Here is a 14791-nt window from a genome sequence, read left to right as displayed (position 1 = left end):
TGTCAGGAATGTGCCTAATAAACAGAGCTGATGGTTAAGTAAATACAGGACGTTTTAATAAATGCTACGTGTTTAATGCCAAATATTTACTGAGAATCCAGGGAGAAGGGACCACGGAACTGAATGTTTTCAGCAGTAGAGGGATTCAACCACAAACCTGTCTTTGTTGCTGATCATGCTTTAGTCTTCGGAATTTAGACATATGCCTCCTCTTGGCCATGGCCACTCCCTTGTCCTGATCTCTTCCCCTGCTTCTAATTCTGCCAGCTCTTCAGTTCCTCTTCCCCATAGAAACAACAAAAAAAAAGAGTATTATTCAATTCCTCCAAAAGGGTTTGGATCAAAATGGGTAAATATGGGACTCTCTGAAGTCACAGGCTCATTAGGAAGGGACCATCTCCCAAATGGCCTCTGCAGTAGCCTGGAGTGCTATTTTCATAAGTTGTTTAGACCTAATTCTATTTATATCAGGTATGTGGTCAATGTAGTGTTTGGAAAACATTAGTGGAACCTTCCAGGCCCACCATTATTAGAAATGTAAAGGATTGGAAAAATTAGGCTTTTTAAAAACTTTTCCTTTTTTCTAAGGATTCCCCATGTGAAAAATTTCCAACTTTGGGGTGGAGGAAAGGAAAAATGTAGAAAAAAATTTTCCTGCTATTTTTTTACCCACTGTTTGGGTCACTAATCACAAGGCACATCATGCAGCAGAACACCCCCCTCCCCCGAATTTCCAGGGTAAACGCCCTCAGTGTGTGTGTATTTTATGTTTAATGTTAGCAATGTTAGCTTAGGTCTGTGGTCTTGAGGCAAAAAGCTGTTTTTAGAAAATACCAGATTTAGCTTTTATTGTTGATGGGAAATATGCTTAGAGGTTCTGTTACTTCTGACAAAACAGCTGGCTACAGCTGTAGACTATATAGATATGACAAGTCCATTTGAGAAACTGCCAAGTGTAATAGGTACAAATTTGCTGAAAAATAAGGCCACAAGACACTGTAGGAAAATTTTTCTGTTCCTCTGTTCACCCCTGACCTTATTCAAGGCACTTTTTAGAGGACACACTAGTTTTCTCTCTTGTTACAGATCTTCCATATTGGTAAATATTAAATTTGATCCACAAATTCCTTCCTAGCCTTTTATTCTAGTTTCTAATTTCTCAGTCTTATTCTTCTGCTACCCAAATTATTTAAAGGCCTAAGACCTCAAGACTGAGAGGAGTCTGAGAGAGCCTGTACTCCAGTATCTGCACTTTACTGAAGAGAAAACTAGCCCAGGTCCTTGGACGTTCATGTAACGTCCAGTTACCTCATGTAAGGGTCAGAACCTGACTCCCTGAATGGAGTCACATATAAAAGCCCTCTCCACCCTGAACATTGCTGCAGTCCAATTTTGCATCTTTTAGTACTGTGTTCACCTGTCATGCCCTGCCAGAGAGGTGATACCAGAGACAGGGGACAAAGATAAGAAGCAAGGCGGCTTGCTGTGTACTCATCTGTAACAAGGGCTACCTTTTCTTATCAACCTTAAAAAAAGAACAAGGGTTTCTTTCAGGAGGAGTTATTTATGGCTTTGCCGGTTTGAAGAGGATTCCAGAATTGAGTCTCCCTCATCCCCTTTCCCCCACCCCCACATTCTAAAAATGGATTGTCTGTGTAATATGTTAATTCATATGGCTCAAATGTGGATATGGAGCTGATAGGAAGGTGGGAAATGCAGGCCACTGGAGCAATGATATAGGAGACATTGTCACACACATGGGCTGTCCCCAGGGAATTTCTACTAGGAACTGTAAGGCCCCTAGGAGGAGAGACTTTGTTCTCTGCTGTATTCTCTGGTCTTAGAACACTGCCCTGGTACATAGTGGATGTTAATAAATATTTGTTGAGTGGAAGAATGGAAGAAATGGCCCAGCTAGAAGTATCCTCATACATACATACCTAAATGGACCCAAAACACACCCAACACATATCTTCCTCTTCCGTCACACTTATTTTTCTCTTTCCCTCGATTATTCAGATGACGATATAATAAGATGACAGTGATGATTAACAGCATGCATTCTTTGGCCGTTGATATGCCTTCAGTTTCTCTGCAGTCATGCCTCTCTGCTTACATTTTAATTAAAAATTATAATTCCTCTACAGTGGAATTCCAGGGACAGCTGATGAGGCCCTACCTTTCATCACTATGTTCTTTAATGTTCTACTGCTCAAACCACTGAATCGCTGATTTTCTCCCTTTTGGGTCATTGTTCCATTGCTTTGATAGGAAGCTTATTTTCACTTCTATTTCCAAAAGAAAATGGAGAAGGGACTTGATCTCCGTTGCAGGGTTAAATAAGAAACCAGTTAACTTTTGGAAGATATGCTATGAGTATGAAGGGCAGATAGCTTATGGAGCAATTTGTTTCTTTTTCTTTAATGTTTATTTCATTTTTGAGAGAGAGAGAGAGAGAGAGAGAGAGAGAGAGCGAGAGAGAGAGAGTGTGCCTGCTAGCAGGGGAGGGGCAGAGAGAGAGGGAGAAACAGAATCACAAGCAGGCTCCAGGTTCTGAGCTGTCAGCACAGAGTCTGACGCAGACCTCAAACTCACATGAAATCATGACCTGAGCTGAAGTTGGACGCTCAACTGACCAAGCCACTCAGAAGCCCCATCTTTTCTTTTCTTTTTGAAAGAGAGAGAGCATGAGTAGGGAAAAGGGGCAGAGAGAGGTGGGGGGAGAGATAGAGATAGAGAGACAGAGACAGAGACAGAGAGATAGAGAGAGAGGGAGAGAATCTTAAGCAGGTTCCATGCTCAGTGCAGAGTCTGATTCAGGGTTTGACCCCATGACCCTGAGATCATGACCTGAGCCAAAATCAAGAGTCTGGAACTCAACTGACTGTGTCACCCAGGTGTCCCTGATCTCCTGGTTGCTGAGTAGAGACTAGATGGAAAGTATGAAAGAATGAAAACAAAGAGGCATGTTAATGAGCAGTTTCCATGGTCTAGGAAACAGATGATGAGTTTGGATAAGGGAGCTTCCAGCAGAATGTCTAGGTTTGCTTTTTTGAGGAGGACATCTGACGGCAATAGTTATAATACATAGCTTACTGTAAAGGTGGAGGAAAAGTGGTAAATAAAATTCACTGCTGGCTTACCAAGGTATCTTAATATATTAGGGGAAGAATCACTTAAACACTTCCTCTAAGATTTGTAGCTATCATCTATGTCCTAAAAAAGGAGTCACACTGTTCTTTGATGTTTCCTAAAGTCCATATAAGGAAAAGAATTTAAAAGAAAACAAAACCAAAAACATTTATAATGTATTTTAAACAGCCACAATAAATCTGTTGCAGAACTAAAGCATGTAGTTGCTGAAGGATTACATCTCCTCCCAGCCACTTATTAGCCCACAGCAGTTTCATTTCTGTCACCATCATTGCACTGAGACAGCTTCTGCAAAGAGCTGTATCAGTTTGGATGCTTCATATTGAAAATATCAGCAGATCTGATTTAAATGGGGGCATGAAATTAAAATGTTCAGAGCCAGATGAGTTTTAGGAAAGGTTTGACTACGTGGCCTATCAAGGTGACCAATGACCTGGCTTCTTTTTTGGCTGTCTTCGGATGATCACCAGCAGCTCCTGAGGCCATTTGCTTTCTTCTTCAAATCCAGAGGCTCCATGTTCCAGAATTTCCAATAAAATCCTAAGGTTTGCCTAGACCACCTTTATGTGCCCTGTGGCCTGTGGCAGGAAGGTGCTGTCCATGGGACCTCAGGGCTGGGGTCAATTCCTCATAATCTGCATGGCTGAGAATGGTGAGCAGGAGAATGATTTCTCAGAGTAAGTTTGGAATTCTCACCCCAGAAAGTAGAAACATAAAAACTGGACAACAAACAGCAAATATCCACTTAATCCAAATGGTGTCTTTTAATCATCGCCTAATCTTGTGTGACCTCAGCTCCTCTTGGAATCTTCTTGATTTAATTATACTGCTCATGCCTATTCCTTGCTACCTCTGTGACTATTGTATTCATTCTTCTTTGGAAGATCATCTCCTTCCCTCTGCTCTTAAGTGCTGGCATCCCCCCAGGCTTTGTTCTTAGCCTTGTTCTCTTCCTGCCCCGTCCTTGAGGAGTCCGCAGACCCAAGCCCAGAGTCAACTACTACCGGCACAGAGATTCCCGATCAGGGCTCTTCAACAATTCAAGGAAGACTTTAGGAGGTTAATGAGCCTCCCCCAAACTGTATGCACATATCGTATATATATGTATACAGGAAAAAAATGGATAGCTTTCATTAGTTTTTCAAAATCCTTCACGACCTTCCAAATCCTTCAACACCTTTCATAACTTTTTTCATTATCACCACAAAGTACTATCTCCCTTCAGATCTCTTTCCACAGCCCTGACTCCACTCTCCATCTTTCCTACTCTGTCTCCTTCCCAATGTCCACAGGCATTTTAGTTTAGATCAGATCAACACGGGTTTTTAATTTTTTTTTCTTTAGATATGAGCCAGTCACTCAGTGTTTTTCACTGTTTAGGTCATTCAGGGCTAAGAAATGGTCCCTGATCTTCAGTGGTCTTCAGTTTACTGAATCATTTGATTCACTTTAAATTCAATTTTCACTTTCCTAAACCTCCTTTCTTGTATTCACTATTTCATTTTTAGAATACATATGCCCTTCCTCCCCAAAGTGGGCCCCCAGGAGCCAGCCTAGTACCTGGATTCTGGTGGGGATAGTGGGTGTTCAGTCTCTACATTATTCTGTAGATTGAATATTTCTATTTTAAAATAAAATATAATTAAAAATAAAATAAATGTAATTACATAGTTTAAAAACCTTTACTTTTTGTAATTCAAACCAGATAAAGAAAGTTTGACAAAAATAATTCCTTGTCAGTAGGGATAAACTAAAGAGAAATGAATTTTAAGTGTGCTGGGGCAGGAAATATTCCACTTAGAAGAGCACATTAAATTTTGTTGGAGGGGCAATGTGAGGTTTTTACATTGATTAAAAAGAGACTAAGGACTTAAAAATGGAGAAACTATACCTCCAGTTAGTTGAGCGTCTGACTCTTGATCTCGGCTCAGGTCATGATCTCATGGTTCGTGAGACTGAACCCCACATTGAGCTCTGCGCTGACAGTGCTGAGTCTGCTTGGGATTTTCTCTCTCCTCTCTCTCTCTCTCTCTCAAAATAAATATACGAACCTTAAAAATGGAGAAACACTCTTCTACCTCTTAAAATCCAAATGCAATCTGCCGCTAAAACTCATCCTTCTTATCTTCCGTATTTCTCATATTCATCGCTCTCCCTTCTGTTTCCATTGCTGCGCTTGAGTACCGGGTCCCCCTGCAGCATCACTTCCTTCGTCTATTGTACTATTTGCAAATATCCCCTCACCCTCTTTTGGCAGCCAGGCTCACTCCTTCGCTTCTCTGCATCCTACACAGAAAACCAGAAGGACCATTTTAAACCAGGTATTTAGAATTATTATTTTTAATGCTGGTCATTCCAGATTAAAACCATTTAGTGCTCCCCAAACTTTATGGAATGCTTTCCAAATCTTTTATAATCGGGCCTCTCCTTACTCTTCCAGCTTCATCTTCTCTCCTCTTTCCTTCCCCTCTAATGTATATTCCTAAACTTCCGAGAGGCTCTCTTCAGGGGAGCCATGACCTCCAAAACTTATCTCGAACATCTTGTCCTCTAACCAGGATAGCATTTCCTACTTTTTCACATTTTGACAATGAGAAATTAGACATTTCACAACATAGCCCTTACCAGTGGTGACTTAGCAACAATACACTCATATCTACAGAGAATATTATTATCAATTCTTTTATTCAAAGAGCTCCTTCCTGACCCCTCATCTTCTACCTATACAGATGCATCATTACTGTTTCTGATCTGCATAATGAGCATAAGACAAAGCATTTTTTATTTATATTTAGAGACAAATTTCTGCATTCTGAAATGTAAAACAGAATTACAGGACATTATCATTTAACTGACATTAGACTTCTTCTTTTTTTTATTAATGTTAAACTCTGAAGGATTTAGTGAAGTCCCACATTCCTTGATCTGACACTTAGGAGTTAGGAACAGCCACAAAGACTACAGCTGGGAGATAAGATGTAGATTAAAAGAACCATTAACTCACAATGGCATTAGAAAACCATAAGGGTTGAATTCAATTTGGATTTGGGTTCAAAGCACTAAGTGAAATGGGAGGTAGAGGCTGTAAATAGTTTTTAGTGCCCTGGAACTCAGCTTTTTCCTTTGGAGCAGAAACAGAGGAATCACATTGCCAAAGATTAGGTAATTTGGTAGCCACTCTCTCCTTCTTCATGAACCACTAAATTTCTGCTGCTTTATTCAGAGAGGCTAAGAGTGGCTAGGAGTACATCCCTGGAGCCACATTTCCAGGTTTGAATCCCTGTATCTGGACCTCGCCTTGAGATCAATCACAGGCAGGTGCTTAATAGTTATTTGTACCCCACTTTACTCATCTTTAAATGGGGCTCATAGAACCTGCCTCAGGTGGTGTTGAGAAGTTTTAATAAACAATATGTGCAGAGTCCTTAGGACAATGCTTGTCACACAAGTGCTCTACATATTTAGCTATTATTATTTCCTAATAAGATTTATGCCTTTTTAGGGGAACTTGTCAATAATACTAATTTCCCAGGGTTGTGAGGGTACTAATACTAGTAGATCGTTATGAAGACTCTCAGAAGCCAGGCACTGAGCACTTACACATATACCCCTAACTTAGAGATGAGGAGAGGGACATCCCAGGGGACACAACTTCAAATCTGGCTGCTCTTTCTTTTTTAATGTTTATTTATTCTTGGGAGAGAGAGAGAGAGAGAGAGAGAGAGAGAGAGAGAGAGAGAGCGAGCTGGGGAGGGACAGAGAAGGGGGAGACACAGGATCTGTGCTATCAGCACAGAGTCTGATGCAGAGTTTGAACCCATGAACCATGAGATCATGAACTGAGCTTAAGTTGGATGCTCAACCAACTGAGCCACCCAGGCACCCCAAAACCTAGCTGCTTGCAAGCAGTGCAGTGAGGGAAGTGCAGTTTTATTTATTATTATTTTTTAAAATTTAGTTTATTGTCAGGTTGATTTCCATAAAACACCCAATGATCATCCCAACAAGTGAAAGGGCTGTTTTAAATAAGAAGTACAGTTGACCCTCAAGAAACTTCGGTTTGAACTGCTCAGGTCCATTTATATCTGGATATTTTTCAATAAATACAGTGTATTACTATGAATGTATTTTCTCTTCCTTATGATTTTCTTAATAATATTTTTTCTCTAGCTTACTTTATTGTAAGAGTCCAGTATATAATACCTATTACATATAAAATATGTGTTAATTGACTATTTATAATTATTGTTAAGTGCTGCTGCTCAAAAGTAGGCTCTTAGCAGTTAAGTTTTTGGGGGAATCAAAAGTTTGGGGCAGGGGATTTTCATCTGCATGGGGGGTCAGCACCCTTAATTCCTGTGTTGTTCAAGGGTCAACTGTACTAAAATTTTAGTCTTACTCTGCTCAGTATGTCTGCTTCCTCCTTTTAAACACAGTTCCAGGTAGCTAGATTTGAGCTGGGGAGGATATCTTGGCCATGGCACAGATTAGGATTACTGACAAACTGCATGCAATTGAGAGTCAAGGTAATCTGATCATCTCCCCAGCACCTCCCCCAATGGTAAACACCAGAACGGAAGCGAGGCAGTAGTTCAGCTGTGTCATTGGTTTGGAGGGCTAGGGGACTAAGAAGGATGCAGTTCTACACCAGGGCGTGGTGGCTGAGCGGGGCAGAGGAGCCTGGAGTAAGACCCCGGGCCAGCAGAAGGCAGTGCTATATCATTCATTATGTGGTGGCACCATCAGCCAGCAGAGAGAAACTCAAGAGGGACATAAATCTGGCATGAAAAATTGTTCCCAAGTCTATGCAAAACAAAATGCAGCCATACAACTCCCCTTTATTTTTGAGTCGTAGTACTACATCGGAGCTCATGAAAAATCACTGTTTCCAAATATCCAGAGATAAATGGCAGGGGAATAAGAGACGTGTGCACAAAGATTCTCATTTGTAGCATTATTCAGCACGATAGTGGAAGAATTGGAAACTGCCTAAATGTTCAACAATAATGGAAATGAAAAGTAAATAAGGAAGTACTACCTAATTTAATTATGCAGCCATAAAAGTGATAATTATAAAGACTATGGAATAACAGAGAAGCATACTTAAAAATACTTTCAGGGAAAGAAGCAGAGTGTAAAATTGCATCTCTAATATGGCTATAACTATGCAAAATTATGTAGGTAGACTGGAACTGGAAGAGAACACAATATGTAACCTGTGACTCTGGTTGAGGTTGTGAATGATTTTTCCCTTCGTATTGTTATTATAATTTAGGCAGGGGTTAGGTGGAATTCTAAGCAAAATAGAGAACAAGTGTAGAAGCATAAGAGTGAAAGAGAAAGTTGCATATAGGATAATATAAACTCAGCATGTCCCAATGCGAACTCTTCTTTTCTCTAGATCCTTCCCTCTTTCCAGGGAAAGGCACTAGTCACCCAAGGTATAAACCTGGGAATCATCCCAGACACATTCATGGAACATCCGCATCCAATCAGACACCTAATGGTGAGTCTAACTCCAGAACTGCCTGGAAGTCAGTCCTTTTGTCTCCTTCCTCACTGCCATTGTCTTAACGTTAGGTCCATACCAACGCTCCTTTACTCATACTTTTTTCCTGCCATCAACACTTCCTAAATCTTACCCAGTCTCCTCAGCGGTACCAAGACTAGGATTTCCAAATAGAAATTAGATTGTGTCACTTTTCTTCTTGAAGTCCTCAGCGACTCCCCTGGGCTGGGCAGGAAAATGAACAACTCTTAGGCATGACTCAAAGCCTCATCTGAGAGGACTCTGCCTTCCCTCTGCATGTATTAAATCTATAACAAGCCATGATGATGAGTCATGCTGCAGGGTTTTGCTCTCACTGCTTCTTCTGCCTGGAATGTAGTAACCGTCTTCTTACATATCTCTATTCACCATCATACTTCATTAATATTCTGTCTGGCTATAGGATTCTGAGTTGGACATTTTTCCCTCCAATTTTGCAGTCATTGCTCCAAAGTCTTCTCTCTTTTAGAGATACAGTTGAGAAGCTTGATGATATTCTGACTTCTGATTCTTTGTATATAAATGGATTTCTTCTCCAATCTTCTCTGCCTCCTATTCTCTCTCTCTCTCTCTGTCTCTCTCTCTCTGTCTCTCTCTCCCCCCCTTGTCTCTCTCTCTCTCTCTTTCTCTCTCTCTCTGTCTCTCAGCTTTTAAGCCCTTTATCCCTGGTGATCCAAAATATCATTGTGATATATCTGGTGTGGTGTGGGTTTTTTTTTTTTTTTTTCATTCACTTTGCTGGAGATATGATGGGTTCTTTCATTTAAGAAACTCATTTCCTTTAGATGTAAGGAATTTTCTTTTATGATTTCTTTAATCATTCCTTCCCTTCCATTTTCCCTAGTTATGCTTTCTTTTTCTTAAAAGTTTCAATTTGTAAAAAAAATTTCAATGTATTTATTTTGAGAGAGAGAGAGAGAGAGAGAGAGAGAGAGAGAGAGAGAGAGAGAGAACACAAGCAGGGGAGGGACAGAGAGAGGGAGAAACTAAATCCCAAGCAGGCTCCACGCAGTGCAGAGCTGCATGCAGAGCTTGAACCCATGAACTGCAAGATCATGACCCGAGATGAGATCAAGAGTCCGAGGCTTAACTGACTGCACCGCCACCCCCGTGTCCCCTCTGGTCATGCTTTCTTAAACTCCTGCTGTTTGGATGCCAGACCTCCTGAATTGCTCTCCTAATCTTTGTTAGTATTTTCCCATTTCCCTATCATTAAACATTTATTTTTCTAGATTGCTCCATTTCCCTGCTGTTTGGTATTTATTTTGTAGATTTCTTCAATGTACCTTCTAAACATCTGTTGAATAAAAAACATTTTAAAAATTGTTTTTAATTTCCAAGAGCTATATATAAGTTTCTTAATGCTTCATTAAAAAAATCAATTTGTTTGTAACTTGTGGATGGAATATCATTGGAAACATTAAGGATAGTTTTGTTTCTGTTTATTTTAGTTTAACCTTATGTTTCCAACATGAACTGTTCTTCCTTCAGATACATTTGTTTTTCTTGTCTGCTTTGGTTTTTCTATTCCATGTTGGTGGTTCTCTGATATCTGTTGTGCCTGGAATGTATATTTCTATCTTAGAAGAAGACATTATAAAAAGTTGATCTGAGATTTTGTGATTGTGTGTTTGTGGGTATGTTTGGGGGGCTGGGTTTGTTGGATGAGTAGCTTCTCTGTGGGGTGATTGGATCTGCCTGATATCAGTGTCCTCATGTTTTTTCCCTTGGGCTAGTTATTTTTTTCTATAGAGGAAATTTTATATTCTGAAAGAAAAAGAAGATATTCTGGTGGTTTAATTCTGGCTTCCAGCAAAGTGAGAGGTGATCAAGGGGAGGGGGGTGAGGGAATATCATCATCCCGCGTGGAATTCCCCTGAATTCTCCTGTTTTCAGTACAATGCCTCATCTTCATTCTCAGCTCACTGATTCCTGAGTAACTGATGCTTCTGTTCCTGTGCTCTTCTGGGGTTTGGCCTCTTCATTGCTCTTATCCTCCACATGCACTTCTGTTTCCACTTTTCTCTGACTGGCATTGTCAGCTAACTCCTATCTATTCTCTTTCCATTTTCCAAAATTTGCTGATAAGCTTCATCAACTATAGCTTCTGTTCCCTTTATCTGTGTGGTTTTTTTGTTTTTGTTGTTTTAATTAAAAATTTTCCTTACTATGGGAGCTCCTGGGTGGTTCAGTTGGTACAGCACCTGACTTCGGTCCAGGTTAAGATTTCATGGTTCATGGGTTCGAGCCCCATATTGGGCTTGCTGCTGTCAGCACAGAGCCCACTTCTGATTCTTTGCCCCTGTCCCCTTGCTGCCCCTCTCCTGCTCATGCTCTGTCTCTCAAAAATAAATAAACTTAAAAATTTTTTATGGTAATTGTAGGTGACTTTGGGTGGGGACAGTGATAAATATGTACACTCAATTTATGATATTCCATCAGCCCTTTTTTGATCTCTGTTGGAGACCATGGTCAAGTTTGATGTAGGTGTGATGATACAGTTAGGAGGTATGTAGTTGTGGTCCAAAAAGAATTTCTTGGATGGTAAATGGATGACCTCATGGGTGATGACAGTCCCTTCTGCAGCCTAAAAGTCTGACCATCTGAGAACACAGAGTTCTGTCTCCTCTTGCCCTGCAGCTTCTTCTCACAAAACACAGTGAATTTTAGGGGACCTTCTTAAGGAACAAGCAATACACTGAAAGCAGCCTCTACTCATCGTACCCTTGATTTTGTGCATATCATCGCCCTGCTAGTTTGAAGTTTTGGTAGCTAACCAAAGGGAAAGCAATCTTAAACTGAGTCTCCAATGTCCTGCAGCTCTTTGGCTCTGACCTAACTTAACCAGGCATCCCTGGGAAAATATATCGGCTGTTATATTCTTTGGCTCCCTTTCTGCCTTGGTTTGTGCTGTCCCAAAACTTCTAATATTTATCAGATTTATTTTCATGTCCTTTCTAAGGGACATGGCCCATAACAGATGCTCACTATTTATTCACTGAGTGAATGAATACAGAGATGAGTGAAATGTTAGGTGAAATACATTAAATCTCAGTTGTTCTGATTATCTTCAGTGACTTACAGAAAGAAATCAATGTTCTTAATGACTCTTACTAGGAAAGCAAGTAATCCTTAAAGATCAGACAGCCTTTCTTTGATTCCTTCTCTCATTAAGAATTAGAGTCTTGGGGCACCTGGGTGGCTCAGTCGGTTGGGCGTCCGGCTTCGGTTCAGGTCATGATCTCACGGTTCGTTGCTTCGAGCCCCGAGTTGGGCTCTGTGCTGACAGCTAACTCAGAGCCTGGAGCCTGCTTCAGATTCTGTGTCTCCCTCTCTCTCGGACCCTCCCCTGCTCACACTGTCTCTATCTGTCTCTCAAAAATAAATAAAAAACATTTTAAAAGCTGCTAGTTAAAAAAAAAAGAATTAGAGTTTCTCTCTCTCTCTCTCTCTCTCTCTCTCTCTCTCTCTTTCTTTCATGGCAGCATATTGTTTCTATATCTGTGTTAAAATTTATTCTAGTTGGTTTTACAGTTGGCTATCCTTCTGCTTTTGTAAGATTATAAGCTACTTAAAGGCAGAGGTTATATACCAATTGTCTCTGCCTTTCCATAGTGCAAAGCACAATTAATAGATACAAAGAGCTCAGTTCAGGAGCACCTAGATGGCTCAGTCAGTTAAATGTCTAATTACTGGTTTAGGCTAAGGTCACGATCTCACAGTTCATGGAGTCAAGCCCCTTTTTGGGTTCTGTGCTGACAGTGTGGAACCTGCTTTGGATTTTATCTTTCTCTTTCTCTCTCTGCCTCTCCCCCACTCATGCTCTCTATTAAAATAATAAACATTTAAAAAAAGAGCTCAATCCACGCGTGCAAAATTAAGTTGAATGATCTTGAATCTGTCACAAATGCAAAGGTAGAATATGTGTTGAATATATAAAGCTATCTGTGAGCAAGAGAAGAAAATTAGCAGAGATTCACGGTTTGCTCTGAATGACTTTACTACTAGAAATTGATCAATTAAAGTTTTAACTTATTGAGCAGACTCTGATACTATACTCTGCTCCATTCCTTTCTTTATTTCCCACAAAGAATTTCTTGATGGCCTCAATTTGCAAAGGTTTGGCACATAAGTCAGTCATATAGCAATATGTTCAGTGAAACAATTAATAAATGGTCATCACCAAAGCAGTCAATAATGTGAATAATCTTATGGTTGTTATTCTGATACATATTCTCAGATCTACACAGAATTACTTTTCTATTAATTTTAGAACAATACCATGGGAAAATCTAATTTTTCCTCCCACTCCTCCTTAAAAGGAGGGAACGGAATGTGTCAAGCTACTGGTGCTGATTCCTTAAAGATACTGGGTGACAAGGAGAATGTAGTGACTTTAGCATGAAGAGACTAGAATGAAAGTGATGATCATCTGCAACAATTACTCTACAAGTACACAAACTCAGCTCAATGGGTGGCATGATTCAACTCTTAAGTATAGTGTAGCTCACTCCACCAGGTGTAAACACAGAGCCTAGCAGCTTGGACAGTTCTTTCTGAAACAATGTTATTAAGTTCCTTCAAACATTTAGAAAGTATATTTATTTTAATTACTGTAATCATAACAGGGGTATGTGTAGGTGCTTAAAATAATACAAATGTCACCTACATGATATGAGTCTCTGAGCAATGAAAATGGTTTCCTAAACTGCAAATAGCCAGGATAACAAATATATTTCATGTTGAAAATCTGGGTCACTTTAATACCAAGAAACAATTTATTGGTGACAGTTAAAAAATTAAATTTTAAATATGGGGTTTAAAGTTTAATCAGATGTCTGAAAATAGTTAATAGCACAATCTTTAAAGTCCCAAGAGAAAAAAATATATATATACAGTAAAGCCTTGGATTGTGAGCAACTTGTTCCATGAGTGTTCTGCAAGATGAGCAAACATTTCTAATAAATTTTAACTTGACAAATGAGCGATGTCTTGCAATATGAGCAGTACAGGATGCCCAATGTCACATGATCACAACTAAGCCAATGGTTCTTGAAATTTGCTTTGATATACAAGTGCTCTGGATTACAAGCATGTTTCTGGAATGAATTATGCTCACAAACCAAGGTTTTTACTGTATATATAATATGAGTTTTGGATGACAGTATGAGATGCTCTGAAAAAGCATGAAACAGGAAAATTAGTAATTTGAAGATGATTCATAAATTGAGCACTTAAATTTAAAGGCTCCTGGAACTTGTAGTGGCTGAAGATATAGAACAATTTGGGTCAAGACTCTGAAAGGAAGTAAATAAGGCCTTGGGCTACACGTAGATCCAGTGAGAGCACCGGGGTGCCATAGTCTCAAGGCCACGAATGTCATTCAGGTGCTAGACTTAGTATGCTCCCATTTGCAGAACTTCCTTCTTTCTCAAGCCTGTATCCCCTCCTGTACTCAACCATGGCTTGTTAATTGGTGCATACCTCCTGAATCCTCACCTAGATTCTTGTACTTGCTTAACCCAGTTGTGTGTTCAACTCGTCTGGTTGCCTGACCCAAATCATGATTGTTTGCACTATATGGTGGGCTTATTCTGATTTATACTTTAAGCCCATGAAATCTTTAGTGACTCAAGAGGACAGGTCTAATCCCTTATCTGAGTGGTTCAAAGACTGAAGAATTTTTTAAGGATAAAGGGGTGATTTGAATAAGTATTATGGAATAAGAACAGAGTTATATTCTCCATGGAAAATTTAGCCAGACAAAATACAATATTTTTTTTGAGTTATTTTAGTTCTTGATTATATAGAATGAAAAATGCTTTTGATTTCATCTAGGCCTCTGATTACTGAGCTGTGAAAATGGATGGAAAATAAGGTTGTTTTATAACTTCCAGTTTCCTAACAGTGAAAATCAACAAAATATTCAGTCTTTATCTTCCCCGACATTTTCCAGGATTGGCTTCCTTTCTTGCTTTTCATGACACTTCTCTTTCTTAATCCACCAACCCCCCCCCCCCCCCCCCCCCCCCCCCCCCCCCCCCCCCCCCCCCCCCCCCCCCCCCCCCCCCCCCCCCCCCCCCCCCCCCC

At 40.0% G+C, this 14791-nt stretch overlaps 1 long non-coding RNA gene across 1 annotated transcript in view; it reads right to left on the bottom strand.

Moving 5' to 3' along the window:
* Positions 1–86: 86 nt before the first annotated feature.
* Positions 87–14791, bottom strand: part of LOC115305543 — a 41846-nt gene continuing 27141 nt past the window's right edge. The window contains exon 3 of the long non-coding RNA XR_003914836.1: positions 87–280. This is a non-coding gene — a long non-coding RNA (uncharacterized LOC115305543). The remainder of the gene's footprint in view (positions 281–14791) is intronic.

The sequence above is a fragment of the Suricata suricatta genome, chromosome 10, assembly GCF_006229205.1.
Source record: "Suricata suricatta isolate VVHF042 chromosome 10, meerkat_22Aug2017_6uvM2_HiC, whole genome shotgun sequence".
NCBI classification, from domain to species: domain Eukaryota; kingdom Metazoa; phylum Chordata; class Mammalia; order Carnivora; family Herpestidae; genus Suricata; species Suricata suricatta.
Note: the sequence above shows the minus strand (reverse complement) of the source record. Positions and strands in the feature narration are given on the sequence as shown.